Source organism: Haematobia irritans, chromosome 2, assembly GCF_050003625.1.
Source record: "Haematobia irritans isolate KBUSLIRL chromosome 2, ASM5000362v1, whole genome shotgun sequence".
In the NCBI taxonomy this organism is placed as follows: Eukaryota; Metazoa; Arthropoda; class Insecta; order Diptera; family Muscidae; genus Haematobia; species Haematobia irritans.
In genome coordinates this window covers 192,360,021-192,380,664 of record NC_134398.1, presented here as the reverse complement: position 1 = coordinate 192,380,664, position 20,644 = coordinate 192,360,021, and positions in this window count along the sequence as shown.

Here is a 20,644-nt window from a genome sequence, read left to right as displayed (position 1 = left end):
GCCCATATCTCCTAAACTAAGCGTCCTAGAGCGAAAAGGACTTCAATTCGTGACCACCCCAAAAAATCGAAACATCCACCCAAAACCTAAAAAAATTGAAATTTTTATATGAAAAACTTCTTTTGCCCATATCTCCTTAAATATGCGTCCTAGAGCGAAAAGGACTTCAATTCGTGACCACCCCCAAAAAATTGAAAAATCCACCCAAAACCTAAAAAATTGAAATTTTTATATGAAAAACTTATTTTGCCCATATCTCCTAAACTAAGCGTCCTTGAGCGAAAAGGACTTTAATTCGTGACCACCCCCAAAAATTGAAAAATCCACCCAAAACCTAAAAAAATTTAAATTTTTATATGAAAAACTTCTTTTGCTCATATCTCCTAAACTAAGCGTCCTAGAGCGAAAACGACTTTAATTCGTGACCACCCCCAAAAAATTGAAAAATCCACCCAAAACCTAAAAAAATTTAAATTTTTATATGAAAAACTTATTTTGCCCATATCTCCTTAAATATGCGTCCTAGAGCGAAAAGGACTTCAATTCGTGACCACTCCCAAAAAATCGAAAAATCCAACCAAAACCTAAAAAAAATTAAATTTTTATATGAAAAACTTCTTTTGCTCATATCTCCTAAACTAAGCGTCCTAGAGCGAAAAGGACTTTAATTCGTGACCACCCCCAAAAATTGAAAAATCCACCCAAAACCTAAAAAAAAATTGAATTTTTATATGAAAAACTTCTTTTGCCCATATCTCCTAAACTAAGCGTCCTAGAGCGAAAAGGACTTCAATTCGTGACCACCCCCAAAAAATCGAAAAATCCACCCAAAACCTAAAAAAATTTAAATTTTTATATGAAGAACTTCTTTTGCTCATATCTCCTAAACGAAGCGTCCTAGAACGAAAAGGACTTTAATTCGTGACCACCCCCAAAAATTGAAAAATCCACCCAAAACCTAAAAAAATTTAAATTTTTATATGAAAAACTTCTTTTGCCCATATCTCCTTAAATATGCGTCCTAGAGCGAAAAGGACTTCAATTCGTGACCACCCCCTAAAAATCGAAAAATCCACCCAAAACCTTAAAAAAATGAAATTTTTATATGAAAAACTTCTTTTGACCATATCTCCTTAAATATGCATCCTAGAGCGAAAAGGACTTCAATTCGTGACCACCCCCAAAAAATTGAAAAATCCACCCAAAACCTACAAAAATTGAAATTTTTATATGAAAAACTTCTTTCGCCCATATCTCCTAAACTAAGCGTCCTAGAGCGAAATGGACTTTAATTCGTGACCACCCCCAAAAATTGAAAAATCCACCCAAAACCTAAAAAAATTTAAATTTTTATATGAAAAACTTCTTTTGCCCATATCTCCTAAACTAAGCGTCCTAGAGCGAAAAGGACTTTAATTCGTGACCACCCTCAAAAATTGAAAAATCCACCCAAAACCTAAAAAAATTAAATTTTTATATGGAAAACTTCTTTTGCCCATATCTCCTTAAATATGCGTCCTAGAGCGAAAAGGACTTCAATTCGTGACCACCCCCAAAAAATCGAAAAATCCACCCAAAACCTTAAAAAATTGAAATTTTTATATGAAAAACTTCTTTTGCCCATATCTCCTAAACTAAGCGTCCTAGAACGAAAAGGACTTTAATTCGTGACCACCCCCAAAAATTGAAAAATCCACCCACAACCTAAAAAAATTTAAATTTTTATATGAAAAACTTCTTTTGCCCATATCTCCTTAAATATGCGTCCTAGAGCGAAAATGACTTCAATTCGTGACCACCCCCAAAAAATTGAAAAATCCACCCAAAACCTAAAAAATTCAAATTTTTACATGAAAAACTTATTTTGCCCATATCTCTTAAACTAAGCGCCCTAGAGCGAAAAGGACTTTAATTCGTGACCACCCCCAAAAAAATTGAAAAATCCACCCAAAACCTAAAAAAATTAAATTTTTATATGAAAAACTTCTTTTGCCCATATCTCCTAAACTAAGCATCCTAGAGCGAAAAGGACTTCAATTCGTGACCACCCCCAAAAAATTGAAAAATCCACCTAAAAAAATTGAAATTTTTATATGAAAAACTTCTTTTGCCCATATCTCCTAAACTAAGCGTCCTAGAGCGAAAAGGACTTTAATTCGTGACCACCCCCAAAAAAATTGAAAAATCCACCCAAAACCTAAAAAATTGAAATTTTTATATGAAAAACTTCTTTTGCTCATATCTCCTAAACTAAGCATCCTAGAGCGAAAAGGACTTTAATTCGTGACCACCCCCAAAAATTGAAAAATCCACCCAAAACCTAAAAAAATTTAAATTTTTATATGAAAAACTTCTTTTGCTCATATCCTAGAGCGAAAAGGACTTCAATTCGTGACCACCCCCAAAAAATCGAAAAATCCACCCAAATCCTAAAAAATTGAAATTTTTATATGAAAAACTTCTTTTGCCCATATCTCCTAAACTAAGCGTCCTAGAGCGAAAAGGACTTCAATTCGTGACAACCCCCAAAAATTGAAAAATCCACCCAAAACCTAAAAAAAATTAAATTTTTATATGGAAAACTTCTTTTGCCCATATCTCCTTAAATATGCGTCCTAGAGCGAAAAGGACTTCAATTCGTGACCACCCCCAAAAAATCGAAAAATCCACCCAAAACCTTAAAAAATTGAAATTTTTATATGAAAAACTTATTTTGCCCATATCTCTTAAACTAAGCGTCCTAGAGCGAAAAGGACTTTAATTCGTGACCACCCCCAAAAAAATTGAAAAATCCACCCAAAACCTAAAAAAATTAAATTTTTATATGAAAAACTTCTTTTGTCCATATCTCCTAAACTAAGCATCCTAGAGCGAAAAGGACTTCAATTCGTGACCACCCCCAAAAAATTGAAAAATCCACCCAAAACCTAAAAAATTGATATTTTTATATGAAAAACTTCTTTTGCCCATATCTCCTAAACTAAGCGTCCTAGAGCGAAAAGGACTTTAATTCGTGACCACCCCCAAAAAAATTGAAAAAACCACCCAAAACCTAAAAAATTGGAATTTTAATATGAAAAACTTCTTTTGCCCATATCTCCTAAACTAAGCGTCCTAGAGCGAAAAGGACTTTAATTCGTGACCACCCCCAAAAATTGAAAAATCCACCCAAAACCTAAAAAATTTTAAATTTGTATATGAAAAACTTCTTTTGCCCATATCTCCTTAAATATGCGTCCTAGAGCGAAAAGGACTTCAATTCGTGACCACCCCAAAAAATCGAGAAATCCACCCAAAACCTAAAAAAATTGAAATTTTTATATGAAAAACGTCTTTTGCCCATATCTCCTTAAATATGCGTCCAAGAGCGAAAAGGACTTCAATTCGTGACCACCCCCAAAAAATCGAAAAATCCACCCAAAACCTAAAAAAATTGAAATTTTTATATGAAAAACTTCTTTTGCCCATATCTCCTTAAATATGCATCCTAGAGCGAAAAGGACTTCAATTCGTGACCACCCCCAAAAATCGAAAAATCCACCCAAAACCTAAAAAAATTGAAATTTTTATATGAAAAACTTCTTTTGCCCATATCTCCTAAATTAAGCGTCCTAGAACGAAAAGGACTTTAATTCGTGACCACCCCCAAAAATTGAAAAATCCACCCAAAACCTAAAAAAATTTAAATTTTTATATGAAAAACTTCTTTTGCCCATATCTCCTTAAATATGCATCCTAGAGCGAAAAGGACTTCAATTCGTGACCACCCCCAAAAAATCGAAAAATCCACCCAAAACCTAAAAAAATTGAAATTTTTATATGAAAAACTTCTTTTGCCCATATCTCCTTAAATATGCATCCTAGAGCGAAAAGGACTTCAATTCGTGACCACCCCAAAAAATCGAAAAATCCACCCAAAACCTAAAAAAATTGAAATTTTTATATGAAAAACTTCTTTTGCTCATATCTCCTAAACTAAGCGTCCTAGAGCGAAAAGGACTTTAATTCATGACCACCCCCAAAAATTGAAAAATCCACCCAAAACCTAAAAAAATTTAAATTTTTGTATGAAAAACTTCTTTTGCCCATATCTCCTTAAATATGCGTCCTAGAGCGAAAAGGACTTCAATTCGTGACCACCTCCAAAAAAACGAAAAATCCACCCAAAACCTAAAAAAATTGAAATTTTTATATGAAAAACTTCTTTTGCCCATATCTCCTTAAATATGCGCCCTAGAACGAAAAGGACTTCAATACGTGACCACCCCCAAAAAATCGAAAAATCTACCCAAAACCTAAAAAAAATAAATTTTTATATGAAAAACTTCTTTTGCCCATATCTCCTAAACTAAGCATCCTAGAGCGAAAAGGACTTTAATTCGTGACCACCCCCAAAAAATTGAAAATTCCACCCAAAATCTAAAAAAATTGACATTTTTGTATGAAATACTTCTTTTGCCCATATCTCCTTAAATATGCGTCCTAGAGCGAAAAGGTCTTCAATTCGTGACCACCCCCAAAAATCAAAAAATCCACCCAAAACCTAAAAAAATTTAAATTTTTATATGAAAAACTTCTTTTGCCCATATCTCCTTAAATATGCATCCTAGAGCGAAAAGGACTTCAATTCGTGACCACCCCCAAAAATCGAAAAATCCACCCAAAACCTAAAAAAATTGAAATTTTTATATGAAAAACTTCTTTTGCCCATATCTCCTAAACTAAGCGTCCTAGAGCGAAAAGGACTTCAATTCGTGACCACCCCAAAAAATCGAAACATCCACCCAAAACCTAAAAAAATTGAAATTTTTATATGAAAAACTTCTTTTGCCCATATCTCCTTAAATATGCGTCCTAGAGCGAAAAGGACTTCAATTCGTGACCACCCCCAAAAAATTGAAAAATCCACCCAAAACCTAAAAAATTGAAATTTTTATATGAAAAACTTATTTTGCCCATATCTCCTAAACTAAGCGTCCTAGAGCGAAAAGGACTTTAATTCGTGACCACCCCCAAAAATTGAAAAATCCACCCAAAACCTAAAAAAATTTAAATTTTTATATGAAAAACTTCTTTTGCTCATATCTCCTAAACTAAGCGTCCTAGAGCGAAAACGACTTTAATTCGTGACCACCCCCAAAAAATTGAAAAATCCACCCAAAACCTAAAAAAATTTAAATTTTTATATGAAAAACTTATTTTGCCCATATCTCCTTAAATATGCGTCCTAGAGCGAAAAGGACTTCAATTCGTGACCACTCCCAAAAAATCGAAAAATCCAACCAAAACCTAAAAAAAATTAAATTTTTATATGAAAAACTTCTTTTGCTCATATCTCCTAAACTAAGCGTCCTAGAGCGAAAAGGACTTTAATTCGTGACCACCCCCAAAAATTGAAAAATCCACCCAAAACCTAAAAAAAATTGAATTTTTATATGAAAAACTTCTTTTGCCCATATCTCCTAAACTAAGCGTCCTAGAACGAAAAGGACTTTAATTCTTGACCACCCCCAAAAATTGAAAAATCCACCCAAAACCTAAAAAAATTTAAATTTTTATATGAAAAACTTATTTTGGCCATATCTCCTTAAATATGCGTCCTAGAGCGAAAAGGACTTCAATTCGTGACCACCCCCAAAAATCAAAAAATCCACCCAAAACCTAAAAAAATTGAAATTTTTATATGAAAAACTTCTTTTGCCCATATCTCCTAAACTAAGCGTCCTAGAAAGAAAAGGACTTCAATTCGTGACCACCCCTAAAAAATCGAAAAATCCACCCAAAACCTAAAAAAATTGAAATTTTTATATGAAAAACTTCTTTTGCTCATATCTCCTAAACTAAGCGTCCTAGAGCGAAAAGGACTTTAATTCATGACCACCCCCAAAAATTGAAAAATCCACCCAAAACCTAAAAAAATTTAAATTTTTGTATGAAAAACTTCTTTTGCCCATATCTCCTTAAATATGCGTCCTAGAGCGAAAAGGACTTCAATTCGTGACTACCCCCAAAAAAACGAAAAATCCACCCAAAACCTAAAAAAATTGAAATTTTTATATGAAAAACTTCTTTTGCCCATATCTCCTTAAATATGCGCCCTAGAACGAAAAGGACTTCAATACGTGACCACCCCCAAAAAATCGAAAAATCCACCCAAAACCTAAAAAAAATAAATTTTTATATGAAAAACTTCTTTTGCCCATATCTCCTAAACTAAGCATCCTAGAGCGAAAAGGACTTTAATTCGTGACCACCCCTAAAAAATTGAAAAATCCACCCAAAATCTAAAAAAATTGACATTTTTGTATGAAATACTTCTTTTGCCCATATCTCCTTAAATATGCGTCCTAGAGCGAAAAGGCCTTCAATTCGTGACCACCCCCAAAAATCAAAAAATCCACCCAAAACCTAAAAAAATTGAAATTTTTATATGAAAAACTTCTTTTGCCCATATCTCCTTAAATATGCATCCTAGAGCGAAAAGGACTTCAATTCGTGACCACCCCCAAAAAATCGAAAAATCCACCCAAATCCTAAAAAAATTGAAATTTTTATATGCAAAACTTCTTTTGCCCATATCTCCTTAAATATGCGTCCTAGAGCGAAAAGGACTTTAATTCGTGACCACCCCCAAAAATTGAAAAATCCACCCAAAACCTAAAAAAATTGAAATTTTTATATGAAAAACTTCTTTTGCCCATATCTCCTTAAATATGCGTCCTAGAGCGAAAAGGACTTTAATTCGTGACCACCCCCAAAAATTGAAAAATCCACCCAAAACCTAAAAAAATTGAAATTTTTATATGAAAAACTTATTTTGCCCATATCTCCTAAACTAAGCGTCCTAGAACGAAAAGGACCTTAATTCGTGACCACCCCCAAAAATTGAAAAATCCACCCAAAACCTAAAAAAATTTTAATTTTTATATGAAAAACTTCTTTTGTCCATATCTCCTTAAACATGCGTCCTAGAGCGAAAAGGACTTCAATTCGTGACCACCCCCAAAAATCAAAAAATCCACCCAAAACCTAAAAAATTGAAATTTTTATATGAAAAACTTCTTTTGCCCATATCTCCTAAACTAAGCGTCCTAGAAAGAAAAGGACTTCAATTCGTGCCTACCCCTAAAAAATCGAAAAATCCACCCAAAATCTAAAAAAATTGACATTTTTGTATGAAATACTTCTTTTGCCCATATCTCCTTAAATATGCGTCCTAGAGCGAAAAGGACTTCAATTCGTGACCACCCCCAAAAAATCCACCCAAAACCTAAAAAAATTGAAATTTTTATATGAAAAACTTATTTTGCCCATATCTCCTTAAATATGCATCATAGAGCGAAAAGGACTTCAATTCGTGACCACCCCCAAAAATTTAAAAATCCACCCAAAACCTAAAAAAATTTAAATTTTTATATGAAAAACTTCTTTTGCCCATATCTCCTAAACTAAGCGTCCTAGAACGAAAAGGACCTTAATTCGTGACCACCCCCAAAAATTGAAAAATCCACCCAAAACCTAAAAAAATTGAAATTTTTATATGAAAAACTTCTTTTGCCCATATCTCCTTAAACATGCGTCCTAGAGCGAAAAGGACTTCAATTCGTGACCACCCCCAAAAATCAAAAAATCCACCCAAAACCTAAAAAAATTGAAATTTTTATATGAAAAACTTCTTTTGCCCATATCTCCTAAACTAAGCGTCCTAGAACGAAAAGGACTTTAATTTGTGACCACCCCCAAAAATTGAAAAATCCACCCAAAACCTAAAAAAATTGAAATTTTTATATGAAAAACTTATTTTGCCCATATCTCCTTAAATATGCGTCCTAGAGCGAAAAGGACTTCAATTCGTGACCACTCCCAAAAAATCGAAAAATCCACCCAAAATCTAAAAAAATTAAATTTTTATATGAAAATCTTCTTTTGCTCATATCTCCTAAACTAAGCGTCCTAGAGCGAAAAGGACTTTAATTCGTGACCACCCCCAAAAATTGAAAAATCCACCCAAAACCTAAAAAAATTGAAATTTTTATATGAAAAACTTATTTTGCCCATATCTCCTTAAATATGCGTCCTAGAGCGAAAAGGACTTCAATTCGTGACCACCCCCAAAAAATCAAAAAATCCATCCAAAACCTAAAAAAATTGAAATTTTTATATAAAAAACTTCTTTTGCCCATATCTCCTTAAATATGCGTCCTAGAGCGAAAAGGACTTCAATTCGTAACCACCCCCAAAAAATTGAAAAATCCACCCAAAACCTAAAAAATTGAAATTTTTATATGAACAACTTCTTTTGCCCATGTCTCCTGAACTAAGCGTCCTAAAGCGAAAAGGACTTTAATTCGTAACCACCCCCAAAAAATTGAAAAATCCACCCAAAACCCAAAAAAAATTTAAATTTTTATATGAAAAACTTCTTTTGCCCATATCTCCTAAACTAAGCGTCCTAGAGCGAAAAGGACTTCAATTCGTGACCACCCCCAAAAAATCGAAAAATCCACCCAAAACCTAAAAAAATTGAAATTTTTATATGAAAAACTTCTTTTGCCCATATCTCCTAAACTAAGCGTCCTAGAACGAAAAGGACTTCAATTCGTGACCACCCCCAAAAAATCGAAAAATCCACCCAAAACCTAACAAAATGAAATTTTTATATGAAAAACTTCTTTTGACCATATCTCCTTAAATATGCATCCTAGAGCGAAAAGGAGTTCAATTCGTGACCACCCCCAAAAAATCGCAAAATCCACTCAAAACCTACAAAAATTGAAATTTTTATATGAAAAACTTCTTTTGCCCATATCTCCTTAAATATGCGTCCTAGAGCGAAAAGGACTTCAATTCGTGACCACCCCCAAAAAATCTAAAAATCCACCCAAAACCTAAAAAATTGAAATTTTTATATGAAAAACTTCTTTTGCCCATATCTCCTTAAATATGCATCCTAGAGCGAAAAGGACTTCAATTCGTGACCACCCCCAAAAAATCGAAAAATCCACCCAAAACCTAAAAAAATTGAAATTTTTATATGAAAAACTTCTTTTGCCCATATCTCCTTAAATATGCGTCCTAGAGCGAAAAGGACTTCAATTCATGACCACCCCCAAAAAATCGAAAAATCCACCCAAAACCCAAAAAAATTGAAATTTTTATATGAAAAACTTCTTTTGCCCATATCTCCTTAAATATGCATCCTAGAGCGAAAAGGACTTCAATTCGTGACCACCCCCAAAAATCGAAAAATCCACCCAAACCCTAAAAAAATTGAAATTTTTATATGAAAAACTTCTTTTGCCCATATCTCCTTAAATATGCGTCCTAGAGCGAAAAGGACTTCAATTCGTGACCACCCCCAAAAAATCGAAAAATCCACCCAAAACCTAAAAAAATGAAATTTTTATATGAAAAACTTCTTTTGACCATATCTCCTTAAATATGCATCCTAGAGCGAAAAGGAGTTCAATTCGTGACCACCCCCAAAAAATCGAAAAATCCACTCAAAACCTACAAAAATTGAAATTTTTATATGAAAAACTTCTTTTGCCCATATCTCCTTAAATATGCGTCCTAGAGCGAAAAGGACTTCAATTCGTGACCACCCCCAAAAAATCTAAAAATCCACCCAAAACCTAAAAAAATTGAAATTTTTATATGAAAAACTTCTTTTGCCCATATCTCCTTAAATATGCATCCTAGAGCGAAAAGGACTTCAATTCGTGACCACCCCCAAAAAATCGATAAATCCACCCAAAACCTAAAAAAATTGAAATTTTTATATGAAAAACTTCTTTTGCCCATATCTCCTTAAATATGCGTCCTAGAGCGAAAAGGACTTCAATTCGTGACCACCCCCAAAAAATCGAAAATCCACCCAAAACCTAAAAAAATTGAAATTTTTATATGAAAAACTTCTTTTGCCCATATCTCCTTAAATATGCGTCCTAGAGCGAAAAGGACTTCAATTCGTGACCACCCCCAAAAAATCTAAAAATCCAACCAAAACCTAAAAAAAATGAAATTTTTATATGAAAAACTTCTTTTGCCCATATCTCCTTAAATATGCATCCTACAGCGAAAAGGACTTCAATTCGTGACCACCCCCAAAAAATCGAAAAATCCACCCAAAACCTAAAAAAATTGAAATTTTTATATGAAAAACTTCTTTTGCCCATATCTCCTTAAATATGCGTCCTAGAGCGAAAAGGACTTCAATTCGTGACCACCCCCAAAAAATCGAAAAATCCACCCAAAACCCAAAAAAATTGAAATTTTTATATGAAAAACTTCTTTTGCCCATATCTCCTTAAATATGCGTCCTAGAGCGAAAAGGACTTCAATTCGTAACCACCCCCAAAAAATTGAAAAATCCACCCAAAACCTAAAAAATTGAAATTTTTATATGAACAACTTCTTTTGCCCATGTCTCCTGAACTAAGCGTCCTAGAGCGAAAAGGACTTTAATTTGTGACCACCCCCAAAAAATTGAAAAATCCACCCAAAACCTAAAAAAATTTAAATTTTTATATGAAAAACTTCTTTTGCCCATATCTCCTAAACTAAGCGTCCTAGAGCGAAAAGGACTTCAATTCGTGACCACCCCCAAAAAATCGAAAAATCCACCCAAAACCTAAAAAAATTGAAATTTTTATATGAAAAACTTCTTTTGCCCATATCTCCTAAACTAAGCGTCCTAGAACGAAAAGGACTTCAATTCGTGACCACCCCCAAAAAATCGAAAAATCCACCCAAAACCTAAAAAAATGAAATTTTTATATGAAAAACTTCTTTTGACCATATCTCCTTAAATATGCATCCTAGAGCGAAAAGGAGTTCAATTCGTGACCACCCCCAAAAAATCGAAAAATCCACTCAAAACCTACAAAAATTGAAATTTTTATATGAAAAACTTCTTTTATATGAAAAACTTCTTTTGCCCATATCTCCTTAAATATGCATCCTAGAGCGAAAAGGACTTCAATTCGTGACCACCCCCAAAAAATCGAAAAATCCACCCAAAACCTAAAAAAATTGAAATTTTTATATGAAAAACTTCTTTTGCCCATATCTCCTTAAATATGCGTCCTAGAGCGAAAAGGACTTCAATTCGTGACCACCCCCAAAAAATCGAAAAATCCACCCAAAACCCAAAAAAATTGAAATTTTTATATGAAAAACTTCTTTTGCCCATATCTCCTTAAATATGCATCCTAGAGCGAAAAGGACTTCAATTCGTGACCACCCCCAAAAATCGAAAAATCCACCCAAAACCTAAAAAAATTGAAATTTTTATATGAAAAACTTCTTTTGACCATATCTCCTTAAATATGCATCCTAGAGCGAAAAGGAGTTCAATTCGTGACCACCCCCAAAAAATCGAAAAATCCACTCAAAACCTACAAAAATTGAAATTTTTATATGAAAAACTTCTTTTGCCCATATCTCCTTAAATATGCGTCCTAGAGCGAAAAGGACTTCAATTCGTGACCACCCCCAAAAAATCTAAAAATCCACCCAAAACCTAAAAAAATTGAAATTTTTATATGAAAAACTTCTTTTGCCCATATCTCCTTAAATATGCATCCTAGAGCGAAAAGGACTTCAATTCGTGACCACCCCCAAAAAATCGATAAATCCACCCAAAACCTAAAAAAATTGAAATTTTTATATGAAAAACTTCTTTTGCCCATAGCTCCTTAAATATGCGTCCTAGAGCGAAAAGGACTTCAATTCGTGACCACCCCCAAAAAATCGAAAAATCCACCCAAAACCTAAAAAAATTGAAATTTTTATATGAAAAACTTCTTTTGCCCATATCTCCTTAAATATGCATCCTAGAGCGAAAAGGACTTCAATTCGTGACCACCCCCAAAAAATCGATAAATCCACCCAAAACCTAAAAAAATTGAAATTTTTATATGAAAAACTTCTTTTGCCCATAGCTCCTTAAATATGCGTCCTAGAGCGAAAAGGACTTCAATTCGTGACCACCCCCAAAAAATCGAAAAATCCACCCAAAACCCAAAAAAATTGAAATTTTTATATGAAAAACTTCTTTTGCCCATATCTCCTTAAATATGCATCCTAGAGCGAAAAGGACTTCAATTCGTGACCACCCCCAAAAATCGAAAAATCCACCCAAAACCTAAAAAAATTGAAATTTTTATATGAAAAACTTCTTTTGCCCATATCTCCTTAAATATGCGTCCTAGAGCGAAAAGGACTTCAATTCGTGACCACCCCCAAAAAATCTAAAAATCCACCCAAAACCTAAAAAAATTGAAATTTTTATATGAAAAACTTCTTTTGCCCATATCTCCTTAAATATGCATCCTACAGCGAAAAGGACTTCAATTCGTGACCACCCCCAAAAAATCGAAAAATCCACCCAAAACCTAAAAAAATTGAAATTTTTATATGAAAAACTTCTTTTGCCCATATCTCCTTAAATATGCGTCCTAGAGCGAAAAGGACTTCAATTCGTGACCACCCCCAAAAAATCGAAAAATCCACCCAAAACCCAAAAAAATTGAAATTTTTATATGAAAAACTTCTTTTGCCCATATCTCCTTACATATGCATCCTAGAGCGAAAAGGACTTCAATTCGTGACCACCCCCAAAAATCGAAAAATCCACCCAAAACCTAAAAAAATTGAAATTTTGATATGAAAAACTTCTTTTGCCCATATCTCCTTAAATATGCGTCCTAGAGCGAAAAGGACTTCAATTCGTGACCACCCCCAAAAATCGAAAAATCCACCCAAAACCCAAAAAAATTGAAATTTTTTTGAAAAACTTCTTTTGCCCATATCTCCTTAAATATGCATCCTAGAGCGAAAAGGACTTCAATTCGTGACCACCCCCAAAAATTGAAAAATCCACCCAAAACCTAAAAAAAATTAAATTTTTATATGAAAAACTTCTTTTGCCCATATCTCCTAAATTAAGCGTCCTAGAACGAAAAGGACTTTAATTCGTGACCACCCCCAAAAATTGAAAAATCCACCCAAAACCTAAAAAAATTTAAATTTTTATATGAAAAACTTCTTTTGCCCATATCTCCTTAAATATGCATCCTAGAGCGAAAAGGACTTCAATTCGTGACCACCCCCAAAAATCAAAAAATCCACCCAAAACCTAAAAAAATTGAAATTTTTATATGAAAAACTTCTTTTGCCCATATCTCCTTAAATATGCATCCTAGAGCGAAAAGGACTTCAATTCGTGACCACCCCAAAAAATCGAAAAATCCACCCAAAACCTAAAAAAATTGAAATTTTTATATGAAAAACTTCTTTTGCTCATATCTCCTAAACTAAGCGTCCTAGAGCGAAAAGGACTTCAATTCGTGACCACCTCCAAAAAAACGAAAAATCCACCCAAAACCTAAAAAAATTGAAATTTTTATATGAAAAACTTCTTTTGCCCATATCTCCTTAAATATGCATCCTAGAGCGAAAAGGACTTCAATTCGTGACCACCCCAAAAAATCGAAAAATCCACCCAAAACCTAAAAAAATTGAAATTTTTATATGAAAAACTTCTTTTGCTCATATCTCCTTAAATATGCATCCTAGAGCGAAAAGGACTTCAATTCGTGACCACCCCCAAAAATTGAAAAATCCACCCAAAACCTAAAAAAATTTAAATTTTTGTATGAAAAACTTCTTTTGCCCATATCTCCTTAAATATGCGTCCTAGAGCGAAAAGGACTTCAATTCGTGACCACCTCCAAAAAAACGAAAAATCCACCCAAAACCTAAAAAAATTGAAATTTTTATATGAAAAACTTCTTTTGCCCATATCTCCTTAAATATGCGCCCTAGAACGAAAAGGACTTCAATACGTGACCACCCCAAAAAAATCGAAAAATCTACCCAAAACCTAAAAAAAATAAATTTTTATATGAAAAACTTATTTTGCCCATATCTCCTAAACTAAGCATCCTAGAGCGAAAAGGACTTTAATTCGTGACCACCCCCAAAAAATTGAAAATTCCACCCAAAATCTAAAAAAATTGACATTTTTGTATGAAATACTTCTTTTGCCCATATCTCCTTAAATATGCGTCCTAGAGCGAAAAGGTCTTCAATTCGTGACCACCCCCAAAAATCAAAAAATCCACCCAAAACCTAAAAAAATTGAAATTTTTATATGAAAAACTTCTTTTGCCCATATCTCCTTAAATATGCATCCTAGAGCGAAAAGGACTTCAATTCGTGACCACCCCCAAAAAATCGAAAAATCCACCCAAAACCTAAAAAAATTTAAATTTTTATATGAAAAACTTCTTTTGCCCATATCTCCTTAAATATGCATCCTAGAGCGAAAAGGTCTTCAATTCGTGACCACCCCCAAAAAATCGAAAAATCCACCCAAAATCTAAAAAAATTGACATTTTTGTATGAAATACTTCTTTTGCCCATATCTCCTTAAATATGCGTCCTAGAGCGAAAAGGACTTTAATTCGTGACCACCCCCAAAAATTGAAAAATCCACCCAAAACCTAAAAAAATTGAAATTTTTATATGAAAAACTTCTTTTGCCCATATCTCCTAAACTAAGCGTCCTAGAACGAAAAGGACCTTAATTCGTGACCACCCCCAAAAATTGAAAAATCCACCCAAAACCTAAAAAAATTGAAATTTTTATATGAAAAACTTCTTTTGCCCATATCTCCTTAAACATGCGTCCTAGAGCGAAAAGGACTTCAATTCGTGACCACCCCCAAAAATCAAAAAATCCACCCAAAACCTAAAAAAATTGAAATTTTTATATGAAAAACTTCTTTTGCCCATATCTCCTAAACTAAGCGTCCTAGAAAGAAAAGGACTTCAATTCGTGCCCACCCCTAAAAAATCGAAAAATCCACCCAAAATCTAAAAAAATTGACATTTTTGTATGAAATACTTCTTTTGCCCATATCTCCTTAAATATGCGTCCTAGAGCGAAAAGGACTTCAATTCGTGACCACCCCCAAAAAATCGAAAAATCCACCCAAAACCTAAAAAAATTGAAATTTTTATATGAAAAACTTATTTTGCCCATATCTCCTTAAATATGCATCCTAGAGCGAAAAGGACTTCAATTCGTGACAAAAATTGAAAAATCCACCCAAAACCTAAAAAAATTGAAATTTTTATATGAAAAACTTCTTTTGCCCATATCTCCTAAACTAAGCGTCCTAGAACGAAAAGGACCTTAATTCGTGACCACCCCCAAAAATTGAAAAATCCACCCAAAACCTAAAAAAATTGAAATTTTTATATGAAAAACTTCTTTTGCCCATATCTCCTTAAACATGCGTCCTAGAGCGAAAAGGACTTCAATTCGTGACCACCCCCAAAAATCAAAAAATCCACCCAAAACCTAAAAAAATTGAAATTTTTATATGAAAAACTTCTTTTGCCCATATCTCCTAAACTAAGCGTCCTAGAACGAAAAGGACTTTAATTCGTGACCACCCCCAAAAATTGAAAAATCCACCCAAAACCTAAAAAAATTGAAATTTTTATATGAAAAACTTATTTTGCCCATATCTCCTTAAATATGCGTCCTAGAGCGAAAAGAACTTCAATTCGTGACCACTCCCAAAAAATCGAAAAATCCACCCAAAACCTAAAAAAAATTAAATTTTTATATGAAAATCTTCTTTTGCTCATATCTCCTAAACTAAGCGTCCTAGAGCGAAAAGGACTTTAATTCGTGACCACCCCCAAAAATTTAAAAATCCACCCAAAACCTAAAAAAATTGAAATTTTTATATGAAAAACTTATTTTGCCCATATCTCCTTAAATATGCGTCCTAGAGCGAAAAGGACTTCAATTCGTGACCACCCCCAAAAAATCAAAAAATCCATCCAAAACCTAAAAAAATTGAAATTTTTATATGAAAAACTTCTTTTGCCCATATCTCCTTAAATATGCGTCCTAGAGCGAAAAGGACTTCAATTCGTAACCACCCCCAAAAAATTGAAAAATCCACCCAAAACCTAAAAAATTGAAATTTTTATATAAACAACTTCTTTTGCCCATGTCTCCTGAACTAAGCGTCCTAGAGCGAAAAGGACTTTAATTCGTGACCACCCCCAAAAAATTGAAAAATCCACCCAAAACCTAAAAAAATTTAAATTTTTATATGAAAAACTTCTTTTGCCCATATCTCCTAAACTAAGCGTCCTAGAGCGAAAAGGACTTCAATTCGTGACCACCCCCAAAAAATCAAAAAATCCACCCAAAACCTAAAAAAATTGAAATTTTTATATGAAAAACTTCTTTTGCCCATATCTCCTAAACTAAGCGTCCTAGAGCGAAAAGGACTTCAATTCGTGACCACCCCCAAAAAATCGAAAAATCCACCCAAAACCTAAAAAATGAAATTTTTATATGAAAAACTTCTTTTGACCATATCTCCTTAAATATGCGTCCTAGAGCGAAAAGGACTTCAATTCGTGACCACCCCCAAAAAATCTAAAAATCCACCCAAAACCTAAAAAAATTGAAATTTTTATATGAAAAACATCTTTTGCCCATATCTCCTTAAATATGCATCCTAGACCGAAAAGGACTTCAATTCGTGACCACCCCCAAAAAATCGAAAAATCCACCCAAAACCTAAAAAAATTGAAATTTTTATATGAAAAACTTATTTTGCCCATATCTCCTTAAATATGCGTCCTAGAGCGAAAAGGACTTCAATTCGTGACCACCCCCAAAAAATCAAAAAATCCATCCAAAACCTAAAAAAATTGAAATTTTTATATGAAAAACTTCTTTTGCCCATATCTCCTTAAATATGCGTCCTAGAGCGAAAAGGACTTCAATTCGTAACCACCCCCAAAAAATTGAAAAATCCACCCAAAACCTAAAAAATTGAAATTTTTATATGAACAACTTCTTTTGCCCATGTCTCCTGAACTAAGCGTCCTAGAGCGAAAAGGACTTTAATTCGTGACCACCCCCAAAAAATTGAAAAATCCACCCAAAACCTAAAAAAATTTAAATTTTTATATGAAAAACTTCTTTTGCCCATATCTCCTAAACTAAGCGTCCTAGAGCGAAAAGGACTTCAATTCGTGACCACCCCCAAAAAATCTAAAAATCCACCCAAAACCTAAAAAAATTGAAATTTTTATATGAAAAACATCTTTTGCCCATATCTCCTTAAATATGCATCCTAGACCGAAAAGGACTTCAATTCGTGACCACCCCCAAAAAATCGAAAAATCCACCCAAAACCTAAAAAAATTGAAATTTTTATATGAAAAACTTCTTTTGACCATATCTCCTTAAATATGCGTCCTAGAGCGAAAAGGACTTCAATTCGTGACCACCCCCAAAAAATCGAAAAACCCCCAAAAAATCGAAAAATCCACCCAAAACCCAAAAAAATTGAAATTTTTATATGAAAAACTTCTTTTGCCCATATCTCCTTAAATATGCATCCTAGAGCGAAAAGGACTTCAATTCGTGACCACCCCCAAAAATCGAAAAATCCACCCAAAACCTACAAAAATTGAAATTTTTATATGAAAAACTTCTTTTGCCCATATCTCCTTAAATATGCGTCCTAGAGCGAAAAGGACTTCAATTCGTGACCACCCCCAAATAATCTAAAAATCCACCCAAAACCTAAAAAATTGAAATTTTTATATGAAAAACTTCTTTTGCCCATATCTCCTTAAATATGCGTCCTAGAGCGAAAAGGACTTTAATTCGTGACCACCCCCAAAAATTGAAAAATCCACCCAAAACCTAAAAAAATTGAAATTTTTATATGAAAAACTTCTTTTGCCCATATCTCCTTAAACATGCGTCCTAGAGCGAAAAGGACTTTAATTCGTGACCACCCCCAAAAATTGAAAAATCCACCCAAAACCTAAAAAAATTGAAATTTTTATATGAAAAACTTCTTTTGCCCATATCTCCTAAACTAAGCGTCCTAGAACGAAAAGGACTTCAATTCGTGACCACCCCCAAAAAATCTAAAAATCCACCCAAAACCTAAAAAAATTGAAATTTTTATATGAAAAACTTCTTTTGCCCATATCTCCTTAAATATGCGTCCTAGAGCGAAAAGGACTTCAATTCGTGACCACCCCCAAAAAATCTAAAAATCCACCCAAAACCTAAAAAAATTGAAATTTTTATATGAAAAACTTCTTTTGCCCATATCTCCTTAAATATGCATCCTACAGCGAAAAGGACTTCAATTCGTGACCACCCCCAAAAAATCGAAAAATCCACCCAAAACCTAAAAAAATTTAAATTTTTATATGAAAAACTTCTTTTGCCCATATCTCCTTAAATATGCGTCCTAGAGCGAAAAGGACTTCAATTCGTGACCACCCCCAAAAAATCGAAAAATCCACCCAAAACCCAAAAAAATTGAAATTTTTATATGAAAAACTTCTTTTGCCCATATCTCCTTAAATATGCATCCTAGAGCGAAAAGGACTTCAATTCGTGACCACCCCCAAAAATCGAAAAATCCACCCAAAACCTAAAAAAATTGAAATTTTGATATGAAAAACTTCTTTTGCCCATATCTCCTTAAATATGCGTCCTAGAGCGAAAAGGACTTCAATTCGTGACCACCCCCAAAAATCGAAAAATCCACCCAAAACCCAAAAAAACTGAAATTTTTTTGAAAAACTTCTTTTGCCCATATCTCCTTAAATATGCATCCTAGAGCGAAAAGGACTTCAATTCGTGACCACCCCCAAAAATTGAAAAATCCACCCAAAACCTAAAAAAAATTAAATTTTTATATGAAAAACTTCTTTTGCCCATATCTCCTAAATTAAGCGTCCTAGAACGAAAAGGACTTTAATTCGTGACCACCCCCAAAAATTGAAAAATCCACCCAAAACCTAAAAAAATTTAAATTTTTATATGAAAAACTTCTTTTGCCCATATCTCCTTAAATATGCATCCTAGAGCGAAAAGGACTTCAATTCGTGACCACCCCCAAAAATCAAAAAATCCACCCAAAACCTAAAAAAATTGAAATTTTTATATGAAAAACTTCTTTTGCCCATATCTCCTTAAATATGCATCCTAGAGCGAAAAGGACTTCAATTCGTGACCACCCCAAAAAATCGAAAAATCCACCCAAAACCAAAAAAAATTGAAATTTTTATATGAAAAACTTCTTTTGCTCATATCTCCTAAACTAAGCGTCCTAGAGCGAAAAGGACTTCAATTCGTGACCACCTCCAAAAAAACGAAAAATCCACCCAAAACCTAAAAAAATTGAAATTTTTATATGAAAAACTTCTTTTGCCCATATCTCCTTAAATATGCATCCTAGAGCGAAAAGGACTTCAATTCGTGACCACCCCAAAAAATCGAAAAATCCACCCAAAACCTAAAAAAATTGAAATTTTTATATGAAAAACTTCTTTTGCTCATATCTCCTTAAATATGCATCCTAGAGCGAAAAGGACTTCAATTCGTGACCACCCCCAAAAATTGAAAAATCCACCCAAAACCTAAAAAAATTTAAATTTTTGTATGAAAAACTTCTTTTGCCCATATCTCCTTAAATATGCGTCCTAGAGCGAAAAGGACTTCAATTCGTGACCACCTCCAAAAAAACGAAAAATCCACCCAAAACCTAAAAAAATTGAAATTTTTATATGAAAAACTTCTTTTGCCCATATCTCCTTAAATATGCGCCCTAGAACGAAAAGGACTTCAATACGTGACCACCCCCAAAAAATCGAAAAATCTACCCAAAACCTAAAAAAAATAAATTTTTATATGAAAAACTTCTTTTGCCCATATCTCCTAAACTAAGCATCCTAGAGCGAAAAGGACTTTAATTCGTGACCACCCCCAAAAAATTGAAAATTCCACCCAAAATCTAAAAAAATTGACATTTTTGTATGAAATACTTCTTTTGCCCATATCTCCTTAAATATGCGTCCTAGAGCGAAAAGGTCTTCAATTCGTGACCACCCCCAAAAATCAAAAAATCCACCCAAAACCTAAAAAAATTGAAATTTTTATATGAAAAACTTCTTTTGCCCATATCTCCTTAAATATGCATCCTAGAGCGAAAAGGACTTCAATTCGTGACCACCCCCAAAAAATCGAAAAATCCACCCAAAACCTAAAAAAATTTAAATTTTTATATGAAAAACTTCTTTTGCCCATATCTCCTTAAATATGCATCCTAGAGCGAAAAGGTCTTCAATTCGTGACCACCCCCAAAAAATCGAAAAATCCACCCAAAATCTAAAAAAATTGACATTTTTGTATGAAATACTTCTTTTGCCCATATCTCCTTAAACATGCGTCCTAGAGCGAAAAGGACTTTAATTCGTGACCACCCCCAAAAATTGAAAAATCCACCCAAAACCTAAAAAAATTGAAATTTTTATATAAAAAACTTCTTTTGCCCATATCTCCTAAACTAAGCGTCCTAGAACGAAAAGGACCTTAATTCGTGACCACCCCCAAAAATTGAAAAATCCACCCAAAACCTAAAAAAATTGAAATTTTTATATGAAAAACTTCTTTTGCCCATATCTCCTTAAACATGCGTCCTAGAGCGAAAAGGACTTCAATTCGTGACCACCCCCAAAAATCAAAAAATCCACCCAAAACCTAAAAAAATTGAAATTTTTATATGAA